General features: G+C 42.7%; 1 long non-coding RNA gene across 1 annotated transcript in view; it reads left to right on the forward strand.

The window, feature by feature from the left end:
* LOC144604670 (uncharacterized) overlaps positions 1 to 12,816 on the forward strand; it is a 37,920-nt gene extending 25,104 nt beyond the window's left edge. Inside the window, exon 3 of the long non-coding RNA XR_013548758.1 lies at positions 11,738 to 12,816. This is a non-coding gene — a long non-coding RNA (uncharacterized LOC144604670). The remainder of the gene's footprint in view (positions 1 to 11,737) is intronic.
* Positions 12,817 to 15,890: the final 3,074 nt, after the last annotated feature.

The raw sequence follows: 15,890 nt of genomic DNA on the forward strand, positions 1-15,890 counted from the left end.
TCTCCATTGTACCCGTTATGAAATATGTGATACATTCCCATGGACTGAATAACACAATGAATGAGAATACCAAGCTCGGCACTGTAAAAGATGATATTCCAGCCAGTCCACCTCATTTGAATCGCTGTACTCCAGTACAATGCGTCTTGATAAAAATGGTGGCCATGTCATTTACAACTTATTCATGCTTTGCCACCTCTTCATGTTGTTGTTCTACCATACAAAGTTGACTGCCTACCAATTAAGGAGATTTTTTTCTCATGAAATGTTTGAATAGTCTCACATTTTATTTTTGAAGTGTTTAATTAGACGATGGGTTTAATTAGTTTATGAACTCACGAGGGAAATTGAGTCTTTTATCCAGTGTGGGAAAATCAAGAACCAGAGTACATAAGTTTAGGGTAATTAAGATTTAATAAGAACCTGAGGGGCAACTTTTTTACTTAGAGGATGGTGGGGATATGGAACGAGTTGCCAGAGGAGGTAGTTGAGGCAGGTACAATAGCAGCATTTAAAAGACATTTGGACACGTACATGGATTGGAAATGTGTAGAGGGATATGAGTCAAATGAGGGTAAATGGGACTAGCTTAGATGGGGCATCTTGGTCAGCGTGGTCATGTCGGGCTGATGGGCCTGTTTCCATGCTGTTATGACTCTATGTCTTAAAAATTCTATGATTTGATAAGACTGAAATAAAGTGTTAAATGCATCAGGTGGTCTAGAAAGGCAACAGTAATTCAAGTCATTGCTAGTGTTGCAAACAAAGTGCTAGGGATGGCATCCATGGACAGCTCCCACAAAATACACAGCAACTGATCTGTTTGACTTATATTTCAAATATGCATCTAATCCATATCCATTGCAATGTACAGCAACCAAGGCATGCACACTATCGATTCATTAAATATATTTAAAAAAACAGTGAAGGTGAAACATTTAAAGATGTTTTGAATATATAAATGGTCTGAAACAGATATAAATATTATTTGAATTGAAATATGTTTCAAAATCTAAACATTCCAGTTTACTATTTGTTTTGTGTTCCTGTTTTACCCTTAAGGGTGAGTGTGGTGTATAAATGCTACTGTGTACAAAGAATGGCGGTTAATTTCTTTTTAAAAACACACTATAGAAACTGTGTTTACATACAGTACCACATATGCTTTTAATATTGTTCAAACTGATCAAAATCAAAGCAAAATGCATGTATTTTATTACTAGATTTATCGCAAAATTTTATCATCTGAAAAACATAACTTATTATTTGTTATAATGTGTAGGAAGGAACTGCAGATGCTGGTTTAAACCTTCTGGGGTCCTGAAGGGTCTCAACCTGAAATGTTACCCATTCCTTCTACCCAGAGATGCTGCCTGTCCCACTGAGTTACTCCAGCTTTTTGTGTCTATTTGTTATAATGTATTGCTTACTTTTGAAGTTCTCACCTGAGGAAACTTCATTATTCTCTTGACCTTCCCAAAATTTTGGTTTCACAATTGCCTATTTTTGTTCAGCCAAAAGAATCAAACGAGGATGTAAATGGGTGATTTCCATGCACCGACATGTTAGTTTATCATAAATGCTGAACGGGGGCATTTTTATTTCTCTTTCTCTCGTTGCCCTGTGCAAAGCAAATCTTTAAGGGTGTCATTTAAAGTGAACAAGATTGGCATGAAAATGATGCAATAACAAAAGTATATATCATTTTACTCCCTACCCCCAACATTTAACAGTGTGCCCATATTAGAGTTAGTTGCTATCTTGATTTATAATGAAGCAAGGCAGTCGATGAAAGTTACAAATAAGGCTGAATTTTAAATTGAAGCATTGAAGGATTAGAAGTGAGGTGAGGAGTGATGTGTGAGTTTGACTTGATGATAGTTCAATAGTACTTCAATAGTACTTTAATGTCTGATGTACAGTGAAATTCCTCTTTTGCATATAGTCCAGTAAATCCTATTATACATAGACACAGTCATACTTGTATCTATGTGTAATAGGATTGACTGAACTATCTAGAAAAGAGGAATGGGAAAAAGATGGGAAAAAGCAGCCGATTTTTTGTTGTTACTTATGGTGAACATTTGCAGACAAGTCATAAGAATTCTGGAGTAATTGAAGCTGAAAGTGACAAAGGATGGTGAAGTTTTCATAACTTGACGTTGGAGTGGAACAACTCAAGAGCGAAGTGAGAGATCCTAGTGAAAAAGAGCACATGAAGTCAGAACTCATCTTGGATGTTAATGTTGAAAACTGGTTGAAACAGCCAGAATGTCAGATAAATAGATGGAATAAATAGCAAGTTATCCAACATCTTTTTCTCAGTGGAACTGCTGTAGAAATTTGGAGAAGCTGAACACGACTAATTACAGATTTAATGTTCCTTTCCTTCTTCATAAAAACATGAAAGTGTTGGAAATACACTGACTAATTTAGATACAATTAGAGAACGTGCCAATAGACAATAGACAATAGACAATAGACAATAGGTGCAGGAGTAGGCCATTCAGCCCTTCGAGCCAGCACCGCCATTCAATGCGATCATGGCTGATCACTATCAATCAGTACCCCGTTCCTGCCTTCTCCCCATACCCCCTCACTCCGCTATCCTTAAGAGCTCTATCCAGCTCTCTCTTGAAAGCATCCAACGAACTGGCCTCCACTGCCTTCTGAGGCAGAGAATTCCACACCTTCACCACCCTCTGACTGAAAAAGTTCTTCCTCATCTCCGTTCTAAATGGCCTACCCCTTATTCTCAAACTGTGGCCCCTTGTTCTGGACTCCCCCAACATTGGGAACATGTTATCTGCCTCTAATGTGTCCAATCCCCTAATTATCTTATATGTTTCAATAAGATCCCCCCTCATCCTTCTAAATTCCAGTGTATACAAGCCCAATCGCTCCAGCCTTTCAACATACGACAGTCCCTCCATTCCGGGAATTAATCTAGTGAACCTACGCTGCACGCCCTCCATAGCAAGAATATCCTTCCTCAAATTTGGAGACCAAAACTGCACACAGTACTCCAGGTGCGGTCTCACCAGGGCCCGGTACAACTGTAGAAGGACCTCTTTGCTCCTATACTCAACTCCTCTTGTTACGAAGGCCAACATTCCATTGGCTTTCTTCACTGCCTGCTGAACCTGCATGCTTCCTTTCATTGACTGATGCACTAGGACACCCAGATCTCGTTGAACTCCCCCTCCTCCTAACTTGACACCATTCAGATAATAATCTGCCTTTCTATTCTTACTTCCAAAGTGAATAACCTCACACTTAAAGAACTTACAAAGTGATATTTCTAACGGGATTTTATATGCAAAAAAAGTGTGGCCTTACGTTGAAAACATTGTGTTCAAACTCCTGCGATTATTAGGAAAATTGTATCCTTTGAAAATTCCAAAGACTACATCATGAAGAAAACATTTATGAATGATGAAATGATGAAAAATATTAGAATCGTTAGGGAAATTGAAATTGAATAATAAAAGGAAAGTTAATTTCAGTGTCAGAGTAGGAGTGGGAGCATTTAAAAGCTAATGAGTGGATTGGTGCAGTCAGTTAATTTCAGTGTCGGAGAAGGAGCAGGAAAATTTATAACCCATGGATAGGTTGGATGATCAAAGTTTGCTAATTGAGTAACTAATAAAAATAAGGCAAGGTGTAGCGGAGAGGCCTTTGGCAGTCGCCATGTTGGAAGAGAGGCTGTGTGGAGGGGCCCTTGGCAGTGGCCATGTTGGAAGAGGCTGTGTGGAGGGCCCTTGGCAGTGGCCATGTTGGAAGAGACGCTGTGTGGAGGGGCCCTTGGCAGCAGCCATGTTGGAAGAGAGGCTGTGTGGAGGGGCCCTTGGCAGCGGCCATGTTGGAAGAGAGGCTGTGTGGAGGGGCCCTTGGCAGCGGCCATGTTGGAAGAGAGGCTGTGTGGAGGGGCCCTTGGCAGCGGCTATGTTGGAAGAGAGGCTGTGTGGAGGGGAAATGCTGTGGGAGGGTGTAAGGCTGTGGCTCAAGAAGCTTAAGTGCTGTGTGGCGGGTAAATGGGAGACTTTAACTCAAGAGTCTTCGGTGAGAGGTCTGAGGCAAGGAGGCTGAGCAGAAGGGGGCAGGAGTTCAATGTAGAGTCTGCTGTTATGTGGGATTGTTGAGATTTTTCCTTCTTGCTTTAGTGCAGTAGTGATGACAGGTAGAATGGTGCACTGTTCTTCCTGCAGGATGTGGGAAGTCAGGGAAACAGCTGGTGTCCCTGCTGACTACACCTGTGGGGATTGTGTCCAGCTGCAGCTCCTTACAGGCCGTATAAGGGAACTGGAAATGCAGCTGGATGACCTCGGGATCATCCAGGAGAATTAACACTTCTTAGATAAGATATAGCGAGGTGGTCACGCCTGAGATCCAAGAGAGTAAATGGGTGAACACTAGGAAGGGGAGTAGACAGAGGGTGCAAGTGACCCCTGTGGCCATTCCCCTGCAAAACAGGTATACCTTTTTGGATATTGCTGGGTGTGAGACCCATCAGGAGTAAGCAGTAGTAGCACATAGGGCTGTGCCACCGAGTCTGCTCTGAGGCACAGCAAGGAAGGTAGAGCCATTGTGCTAGCAGACTTGCTAGTTAGAGATTCAAGATTCAAGATAGCTTTATTTGTCATCCAAATTGGACGAAATTCAGTCACCCACAGTCCAACAACAGAAGCATTAAAATAGGCATTAAAATTACACAACCCCAAAACACACACAAAAAAAGAAACATCCATCAAAGAAACATCCATCACAGTGAGTCTCCTCCAGTCCTCTCCTCACTGTGATGGAAGGCCACAATGTCTTTTCCCTTCTCCTGCCGTCTTCTCCCGCGGTCAGGTTGTTGTGGTTGCCACGTTCCAGGCCGCGCCGGACGGTCCGCAGCGGGCCGGCCCAAGGCGAGTCGCAGCCGCTCCCGCAGCCTCCGAAGACGTCCAGCTCCGCTGATGATAAGTCCGATCCGGGGGAGGGCTAACACGCTGTTACTTGCCGCTGTTGCTGCACGTCGGGGCGGCCGTGGCTCCCGACATTGAAGCCCCCACCCAGCAGAGAAAAATCCCGCGGCCTATTTTAGGCCGCGCCGGACGGTGAAATGTCCGCGACCCAAGCCCCGCGACCCGGGGCGGGCGAACACGCTGCCGCTGCCGGAGCTCCCGATGTCGGCATCCACGCGGCCCGAGCCTAATGCGAGTCGCAGCCGCTCACCAGAACACAAATAGTTAGGGGGGGGAGTGGGGGGCAAACCCACAACAATTTGTCAACCGCCACAACAGGTCAACAGAGGATGTGATCTCACTGGCTCTCCACTCTGCAGTGGACCACTTGGACAATAGAAACATACGCCAGCCTGTTGTTCATGGACTACTGCTCAGCGTTCAACACCATCAAATATAAAATCATCAGAGGAATGGATCGGGTAGATCCAGAGTCTCTTGCCCAGACCAGGTGAATCAAGGACCAGAGAGCAAAGATTAAGGCGAAGGGGAAAAGATTTAATTGGAATCTGAGGGGTAACTTTTTCACGCAAAGGATGGTGGGTGTATGGAACAAGCTGCCGGAGGATTCAGGATTCAGGATTCAGGATTCAGGATATAGGATATCTTTATTTGTCATCCAAAAAACAAGTAAAATAAGCAAATTACACAACCCCAACCAACACAAAAAAAAGAAACATCCATCACAGTGAGTCTCCTCCAGTCCCCTCCTCACTGTGATGGAAGGCCAGAATGTCTTTTCTCTTCCCCTGCCGTCTTCTCCCGCGGTCAGGCTGGTGTCGTTGCCACGTTCCAGGCCGCGCCGGACGGTGAAAGGTCCGCAGTGGGCCGACCCAAGCCCCGCGATCCGGGGCGGGCGAACACGCTGCCGCTGCTGCTGCACATCGGGGCGGTCGTGGCTCCCGACATTGAAGCCCCCGCTGAGCAGAGAAAAATCCCGCAGCCTATTTCAGGCCTCGCCGGATGGTGAAATGTCCGCGCGGGCCGACCCAAGCCCCGCGATCCGGGGCGGGCGAACACGCTGCCGCTGCCGGAGCTCCCGATGTCGGCATCCACGCGGCCCGAGCCTAAGGCGAGTCGCAGCCGCTCCCGCAGCCTCCGAGGATGGCTGGCTCCGCTGATGGTGAGTCCGGTCGGCTCCGCTGATGGTGAGTCCGGTCCGCGGGCTCTGCGAACCAGAGCCCTGGAGGCCGCCAGTTCCAGGAGTTGGGCCGATGGTAGGCCGCAGCAGGAACGGAGAACCGACACAGAAAACAAAGGTCGGGTCTCCGTTCGGAAGGGACAATTTTACAGTTCCCCCCTCCCCCCCACACACACACATAGTTACACAACCACAAAAACACGACATTACATCTACAATTAAGACAAAAAAAACAACAAAACAACAAAGACAAATGGACCGCAGTTAAGCCGCAGCTGCTAGGGCAGCGCCACCATTTTGGGTCAGGTTGTTCAGGCTGGGACTATCCCAACAGTTAAGAAACAGTTGGACAGGTGCATGGATAAGACAGGTTTGGAGGGATAAAGACCAAGCGGTCCATATCGGCAGGTTGGACTAATGTAGTTGGCCGGTGTGGGCAAATTGGGCTGAATGGCCTGTTTCCACACTGTATCACTCTATGACTCTACGACTCTATCATCCCCTCCAAGCTGGTTACCAAGCTCATGGAACTAAGTCTGTGCGCATCCCTCTGCAACTGGATCCTCGACCTCCTCATCAACAGACCACAATCTGTATGAATTGGTAGCAACACTTCCTTCGGCACGGGACCACCTCAAGGCTGCATGCTCAGCCCCATGTTCTACTCATTCTCGTCTCACGATTGTGTAGCCCGAAACAGTTTGAACTCCATCTTCAAATTCACTGATGACACCACCATTATTGGACAAATTACTGATGCGAATGTACAAGGCATGATTAGTAAGTTTACAGATTTTACTAAAGTGAGCGGTATTGTAAATAGTGATGATGGCTATCAAAACATAGCAGGATCTTGATCGATTGGCCAAGTGGGCTGTGGAATGGGTAATGGAGTTTACTGCAGATAGTGCAAGGTGTTGCAATTTGGGAAGTCAAACCAGGGCAGGACCTTCATAATGAATGGCAGGGCTCTGGTGAGTGTTGTAGATCAGAGGGATTTAGGAGGAAAGAGTGCGTGGAAAATTTACAAGGATATTGTGAGGACTTGAGGACCTGAGCTGCAGGGAGAGGGTGGGCAAGCTCGGACTTTAGTCCTTGGACTGCAGGAGGATGAGAGGCGATCTTATGCTGGTGTATAAAATCACGAGGGGAATAGATAAAATACATGCACAGAGTCTTTTACCCAAAGAGTAAAATCAAGAACCAGAGGACATACTGTAGGTTTAAGGTGAGAAGAAAAAAAAAAGTTAGGAAACTGAGGGGCAACATTTTCACATGGAGGGTGGTGGGTATATGGAACCAGCTGCCAGAGGAGGTAGTTAAGGCAGGTATTATAACAACATTTGAAAGTAATTTGGATAGGTATGATTCTATGACTTTATGAATATAAATCAATATAGTTAAGAAACCAGTAAAATCTAGAATTGACATAACTGAACAACTAGATTAAATGATACCTGAGACAATACATAAGAAAAGTCAGATCATGACTAATAGCTAAGATGAAATTTTAAATGTGATAAAGTATCAAGGAATTGTCAATCATTAAATGGACTAGACTCTCTCATTGTTTAATGAATAATATTTTATAAATGTTCCTGTAAAACCCAGTATCTCTTTTTCATGACAAATCTTCTCTCAGAAATGATGCTACACTTAAAATTGCAGGAAATGTCATTAAGCCACGAAGCATAACCCTTTGAAATTCTCACTGTTCAGAAAGTTAACATTTACAGATTCAAAAGGCTTCGAAGCAAAGTTTCTACATTTGGATGGACATCTCTCATGGATTCATGCATGAAACCTTTTTTTCACTTACCAATGAAGCAATGAATCTCTGGAAAAAAAAGTCTTGGCCAAGAAAGAAAGTATACACATCTTAATCAGATGTGACAAGCAAATCTAATATTAAATTCTTTGGCTTTGTTATCAGTAAAGAGAAAATGATTGAAAATTATAAAGATTTTTCTGGTCATGTCTCAAGAATTATATAATTAACTCCTGAAGATAATGCACATATCCATGAACTCATAACAAATGTTTCTTCTTTTTTGTTTTACTTAAGTTCTAGAAAGCAATATTTAATTTTGTTCACTTCAATATTTTAATTGGACTTATTTTGGTCATAGAGTTAGAGTTATAGTGATATAGCGTGGAAAGAGACCCTTCAGCCCAACTTGCCCATACCGGCCAACATGTTCCAGCTACACTAGTTCCACCTACCCGTGTTTGGGCCATATGCATCCAAACCTGTCCTATCCATGTACTTGTCCATGTACATATCCATATCCTATCCATGGTCTTATTTTGTTTGGTTTTATAATGTATTTGTGGTTGTTTTAATTTAATAAATAACAAATAATTTTGACTTACTATTTTTTATTTCATATTTCTCACACGTGGAGGAAGATCGTTCTGTGCACTGGGTCTGTGCTGGCTCTCAATGTGTCCCGTCCACGTATTTCTTTCAGTGTGAGCTATTCTCTCTCACACTTCTGTCAACAGGCTCTAATTTTCTTATCCCCATCTGCACAAGGGGTAACTTACAGTGCTGATTAACCTACCAAACAACATGACTTTTGGATATGGGAGGAAATCGGAGTAGTTTCGTTTAACTTTGTTTAGAGATACCGTGTGGAAACAAACACTCTGGCCAACCAAGTCCACACTAGTTGGCAATCACCTTTGTTCTATATTATCTCACTTTCTCATGCACTCCCTACATATTAGAATCAATTTCACAGAGGCCAATTAGCCTCCAAGCCTGCACGTCTTCAGGATGTAGGAGAAAGTAGAATTATCCAGATGTCACAGGGGGAATGTGCAAACTCTACACAGACAGTACCGAAGATCGGAATCGAACCTGGGTCTAATGCTCTACGAGGCAACTGTGCCACTGTGCTGCTCTTACTGGTAGAAACCCACACGATTACAGAGAGAGAGTGTACAAATTCAAATAGATAGCATCAAAGATCAGTATAAAAACCAGGTTGCTGAAGTTAGGAAGCAGCAGCACTACCTGCTGTGCCGCCGTGACATTAGGCCAAAGGTTATTTTAGTTGATAGGTCTTTTTCAGTTGATACTAGATTAGTTTAAAGTTCATGTTTTGTTTGATTTTAATTCTTACTCATTTTAGATATGTCATCTTCAATTGAATTCTTCAAGTACATAGAACATAGAACAGTGCAGCAGAGGTTCGGGCCCTTTGGCCCACAATGTTTGTGCCGAACATGATGCCAAATTAAACTGATCTATCTGCCTGTAGGTGATCTATACCCCTCAATTCTCTACACTTCCATGTACCTTTCTAAAGGTCTCTATCTACCTCCACCATCATCCCTGGCAATGCCATTCCAACCCTGTACTCTCTGTGTGAAATACTTGCCTTGCACATCTCCATTAAACTTTCCAACTCTCACCTTATAGCTATGTCCTCTAGCATTAGGCATTTCTACCCTGGAAAAAAGATTCTGACTCTCTACCACATCTATTCCTCTCATAATGTTATATACTTCTATCATGTCTCCCCTCAATCTCCAACATTCCAAAGAAAACAATTCAAGTCTATCCAACCTCTCCCTGTAGCTGAAACCCTCTCATCCAGGAAGCATTCTTCATAAACCTGCTTTGCACCTTCTCCAAAGTCTCCACATATTTCCTGTAATGGGATGACCAGAATTGCACGCAATACTCCAATTGCAGCCTAACCAAAGTCCTATAGAGCTGCATTATGACTTCCTGATTCTTATATTGAATGCCCCTAGCAATGAAGACAACCATACCATACGCCTTCTCTACCACCCTATCTACTTGTGCTGCCACCTCTGGAGAGCTATGAACTTGGAATCCAAGATCCCTCTGCACATCAATGTTGTTAAGCATCTTGCCGCTAACTGTACACTTTCCCCTTACATTCGACCTCCCAAATTGCAATATCTCACACTTGCTTGGGTTAAAATCTATCTACCATTTCTCTGTCCATTTCTGCAGCTGATCTATATCCTGCTGTATCTTTTGACAGCCTTCCTCATTGTCTGCAATTCCTCCAATATTGGTGTAATCTGCAAATTTGCTCACTAACTCATCTACATTTATGGAAAGGTCATTTATAGATGTAACAAATAGCAGAAGTCCCAGCACAAATCCCTGGTCACGGGCCTGCAGGTAGAATATCTACCTTCCACCATAACCCTCTGTTTTTTATACATAAGCCTGTTCTGAATCCATACAACTAAGTCATCGTGCATCCCGTACATCTTAATCTTCTGAATCAGCCTACCATGAGAGAGCTCAGGGGCGACACAGTGGCGCAGCGATAGAGTTGTTGCCTTACAGCGCCAAAGACCCGGGTTTGATCCTAACTACGGGTACTGTCTGTACGGAGTTTATATGTTCTCCCCGTGACCACGTGGGTTTTCCCCAGGTGCTCTGGTGTCCTCCCACACTCCAAAGATGTACAAGTTTGTAAGTTAATTGACTTCGGTAAAAATTGCCCCTAGTGTGTAAGACAGTACTAGTGTATGGGGATTCCACGCCGTATCCCTAAACTAAATGAACTAAACCAAGCTTAACAAAACCTTATTAATATCCATGTATTTAACATCCGCCACCCTAACTTAATCTATGTCCTTTGTCACCTCCTCAAAAAGCGTAATCGTTAGTGAGGCACGATCTGCTGCATACAAAGCCAGAGTGGCTATATGTAATTAGCCCATTCTCTTCCAAATGGGAGTAAATCCTATCTCGAAGAACTCTCTCCATAAGCTTCCCCACCATTGATGAGAGGCTCACTGGTCTATGGTTCCCTAGATTCTCTCTACTTTCCTTCCTAAACAAAAGACCAACATTGGCCCGTTTCCTGTCCTATGTGGCCTCACCTGTGACTAGAGAAGAAACCAAGATTCTCATCAAGACCCCTGCAATCTTATATCTTGTCTCCCTCAATAACCTGGGATTGATCCTATCAGGCCCTAGGGATATATCCACCTGAATATTCTTCAAGAGCATCAGCACCTCCTCCTCCTTGATCTCCAGCTGCCCTGGTATATTTGTATTCTCCACAGTGATCTCGCTGTCCTCCAGCTTCCTACTCAATTAATACAGATGCAAAGTACTTGTTTAGTACCTCACCTTCCTCCACCAACTCCTAGCCTAGATTTCCTCCTTTATCCATGTTCCCTTTAACCTTGAAGTACATACCATTTTATACCAAACTCCTCTCTAAATGCTTTCACAGTTTTTAATAAGTCTGTGGCAACTTGTTTCTCTGAATGATTTTCTTTGAAACTAAAACAACAATCAGATGATGTTAAAGTACTCACACAAATGTAAGTTGTCTATAACTTAACTGTACATAAACCTGGCTTGATTCTGGTTTCTGTATGAGCTGCAACAGCTTTTGTCATTTTGATACCCAGGTATGTAACCTGCTCTCTTTTAACCTGTGTGGTAAATACATTAAAAAGTCATTGGTTTTCTTAAGCTATTTATGTGGAGTGTGTCCACCTTTTTACTGAAAGGCATATATTTACCCACTTATCCTATAATGAAGGGTTTGCTGAGAATACCTTTTCTTCATTTTTTTTACAGTGAAAAGCACTAGTTCAGGCATATGAAAACATACAGCAAGCAGATCAGAAGATGGAACAGTTAATTTAGATGAACCGCAAATGCTCTACAGCTGTTATCAATGCAATAAGCTATTTTACAACTGTTCTATTCGATTGCAAATCTCAAACATGGAACTGAACATATTCTCAAAAATGAAAATAGTACGGAGTTATGAGGAAAAAGTAAGTGAGTGGAACTGAAAGCTCTTTCAAGTGGCTGAAAGGTTCTATTGAGAAGATCCATTTTGAAACAAGATTCTGAGACTAACATTGCTGATATTAATGGACAAATGTTTAATATATTTACAAAGCAATAACTATTTGTCTATAATTTTTTTAACAGACGTACACCCATTCAAACTAAATGATTTAATAAATGCGCAAAAACATTGGGCAGAAAACTGTACAAATGGTGCCATATTCTCCATATATAGGATATAGTAGTACGGATCAAGAGAAAGTATGTTATTTTGTGAACAGTATATTGCAACTTTTTGTCATGGAATGTATTCTTTCTGAAATACTAATCTGAAGAAATTTCTATCTGCATGACAATAGACAATAGACAATAGACAATAGGTGCAGGAGGAGGCCATTCGGCCCTTCGAGCCAGCACCGCCATTCAATGTGATCATGGCTGATCATTCTCAATCAGTACCCCGTTCCTGCCTTCTCCCCATACCCCCTAACTCCGCTATCCTTAAGAGCTCTATCTAGCTCTCTCTTGAATGCATTCAGAGAATTGGCCTCCACTGCCCTCCGAGGCAGAGAATTCCACAGATTCACAACTCTCTGACTGAAAAAGTTTTTCCTCATCTCAGTTCTAAATGGTCTACCCCTTATGCTTGTACAAAAAGCTGGAAAATCCCAAAATGTAATACTCTCTGAGGTACGGGGACATAGAGTTAACCCTTTGATTAAATAAAGACCTTGCAAGGAAACTGACAATTGATTTACCAGATTTTGAATTCACAATCACCTGTTTTACATTACTGAATAACATATCTGTCCCAGAGTATGCTTAGAATTATCTGCAAGTAACTTGGAAGTTATCAGTCACTCAGTCATTTCTTTGCTTTAAGTAGTTATCAACTATGGTGTACTCATATGTTTGTTAGCATTGTCATTGCTATAAGCAATTCCTCACAGATTGCATCAACTTCTATCTAGATTTGTATTTCTGTTTCCTTTTCAAATAAAATTACAACTATGCAGCTACACAATTAAAAACACATGAGAAAAGTATTTGCTCTAAATCTATTGAGATTTTGTTTCAGTGAATAATGAAAGGAAAATCATAGGTCTTTGTTAACCAAAGAGAGCTGTGTTGTTGCAGCTGATAAAATAGTACATTGATCATGATGCAAATGAATATAACAAATACTGTCATATTACTTCCCGATGAACATTCTTCCTTCAACCAACACCATCAAGGAACCAATCATCATATGACATTAAAGTGGGTGGTATTGTAGATTAGGATGGTTGTCAAAAATTACAGCAAATCTTGATCGGTTTGGCAGGTGCGCAAAAGAACGGTTCATGGAGTTTAAAACAGACAAGTGCGAGGTGTTTTGGGAATTTTGGCATTTTGGAAAGTCTAACCAGGGCAGGGCGTACACAGTGAATGGCAGGGCTCTGAGGAGTGTAGTAGAGGGATCTAGGAGTGCAGGTACATAGTTCCTTGAAAGTGAGCCCTAGATAGGGTGGTCAAGAAGGTTTTTGCCACATTGGCTTTCATCAGTCATGTTACATTTGTATGAGACATTGGTGAGGTCACATTTGGAGTATTGTGTTCAGTTTTGATAATTCTGTTATTGTTAAGCTGGAAAGGGTGCAGAGAAGATTTATGAGGATGTTGCCAAGAATCAAGGGCGTGAGCTATAGGGAGAGGTTGAGCAGGCTAGGACTTTATTTCTTGGAGCGCAGGAGGATAAGGGGTGATCTTCTAGAAGTGTATAGATCACGAGAGGAATAGATAGGGTAAATGCAGAGTCTTTTACCCAGAGTTGGGGAAACAAGAACTAGGGGACATAGGTTTAAGGTGAGGGGGAAAAGAGTTAATAAAAACCTGAGGGGCAACTTTTTTACACAATGGGTTGTTGGCAGATGGAACAAGCTGCCACATCACCCATTCCTTCTCTCCTGAGATGCTGCCTGACCTGCTGAGTTACTCCAGCATTTTGTGAATAGCTGCCAGAGGAGGTAATTAAGGCAGTTACCAACACGTTTAAAAGACATTTGGCCAGATACATGGATAGGATAGGTTTAGAATGATATGGGCCAAATGCAGGCAATTGGGACTAGTGTAGAAGGGACATTTTGGTCAGCGTGAGTAAGTTGGGCCGAAGAGCATGTTTCTACGTTTGTGACTCTATGACTATTTCTCTCCTTACAGTTTATGTAATCTTAGGGAGAATATAATTTTTCTTCCTACATTTCTGTGACGGATATTGACATGTTTCTCAAAGGAACAGCAGTATTTGACACTGATAATGAAGTGCCTTGAGACACGAAAAAGATAACACATTTTTCCTAATTTTTGCTGATATCATTGTCAAATTTAGAAAATGAGGAGAATGATATGTTGGATGCAGAGACTGGTGGGGTGAAAGGTGAGGACCAGAGGAATTGTAGCCTTGTTCCATCCGCAGGGCAGTGGAGCATGAGTAGACTGCATGACACAGAGGAGTCACAGGGGTGGGTTCCATCCACAACTGTAGGGGGAAGTCCTGTTTGCTGAAGAAAGAGACATCTCGAATGTCCTAGAGTTTAAAGAATCATCTTTGGAGCAGATGCCGCTGAGATAGAGAAAGTGAGAGAAAGGGATGGTGTCCCTGCAGGAGTCAATGGGTTTGTCGTGGACACTAGTCAAGAGTTTGTTCCCTACGATGGAGTCAGAAAAATCGAGAAAAGGAGAGAGGTGTCAGAGATTGTCCAAGTGGATTTGAGGGCAGCATGGAAGTTAGTGATGAAGTTGTTAAAATCAATGAGTTCCACATGAATGTAGGCACCCCTCAATGCAATCGTCAATGTAGCGGAGAAAGAGTTGAGAATTGGTACCAGAGTACTTTTGGAACAAGACTAGCACTGTGAGGCAGCTGCCCTAGAGGATGCGCAAATGTGTCATCCTCTCTCCATAAGAATTGAAGGGTTTGTGTGTTTCAACATAAATACTGAGATACCTAATATAGCAAGACTAGGTCTGAAAGACCACCGTGCGCCTCTCACACTTTGAAAATTATAATACTTATACTCAACAATCCTTCACTATCCTTCACCTCAAGTCAGAACGTGAGTTCCACCATTTCATGTCTGCACATTGAAGATACTGAGACTAATCATGAGTTTTCAGATTCACTCATAAAATCACTAAATTACACCGATCAACTAATACATTATGACCACTGACAGGCGAAGTTAATAACATTGATTATCTTGTTACAATGGCACCTGTCAAGGGGTGGAACATATTAGGCAACAAGTGAGCAGTCAGTTCTTGAAGTTGATGTGTCGGATGCAGGAGAAATCGGCAGGAGTAAAGACCTGAGCGACTTTGACAAGGGCCAAATTGTTATGGCCAGACGACTGGGTCAGAGCATCTCTGAAATGGCAAGGCTTGTGGGGTGCTCCCGGTCAGCAGTGGTGAGTACCTACCAACAGTGATCTGAGGAGGGACAAACCACAAACCGGCGACAGGGTGTTTGTTGGGCACCCAAGGCTCATCGATGCACGAGGGCAACAAAGGCTATCCCATCTGGTCCTAACCGACAGAAGGTCTAGAAAATTTTAATGGTGGTCACGGGAGGAATGTATAACAATACACAGTGCATCGCACCCTGCTGCATATAGGGCTGCACACGGAGGACCAACTGCATATTAGGCAGGTGGTCATAATGTTTTAGCTGATCGGTGTACATTCAGTTCCAGCAGGCAGCTTTAATTATTTTCCATTCTATCAACTGTGCAATGCAAATATCGTTCAGGGGTGGTTCATAGCATCTAATTAAGGAGCATGTAAAATGTAATAGTATGATACCAGAAATATGGAGGACTCTAAAAAGGTGTGTTTGTGTGCAATGACAAACGCATGATGAAATATGTTGTACAGTGGGGTTATTCCTATCAACATA

The sequence above is a fragment of the Rhinoraja longicauda genome, chromosome 22, assembly GCF_053455715.1.
Source record: "Rhinoraja longicauda isolate Sanriku21f chromosome 22, sRhiLon1.1, whole genome shotgun sequence".
In the NCBI taxonomy this organism is placed as follows: domain Eukaryota; kingdom Metazoa; phylum Chordata; class Chondrichthyes; order Rajiformes; family Arhynchobatidae; genus Rhinoraja; species Rhinoraja longicauda.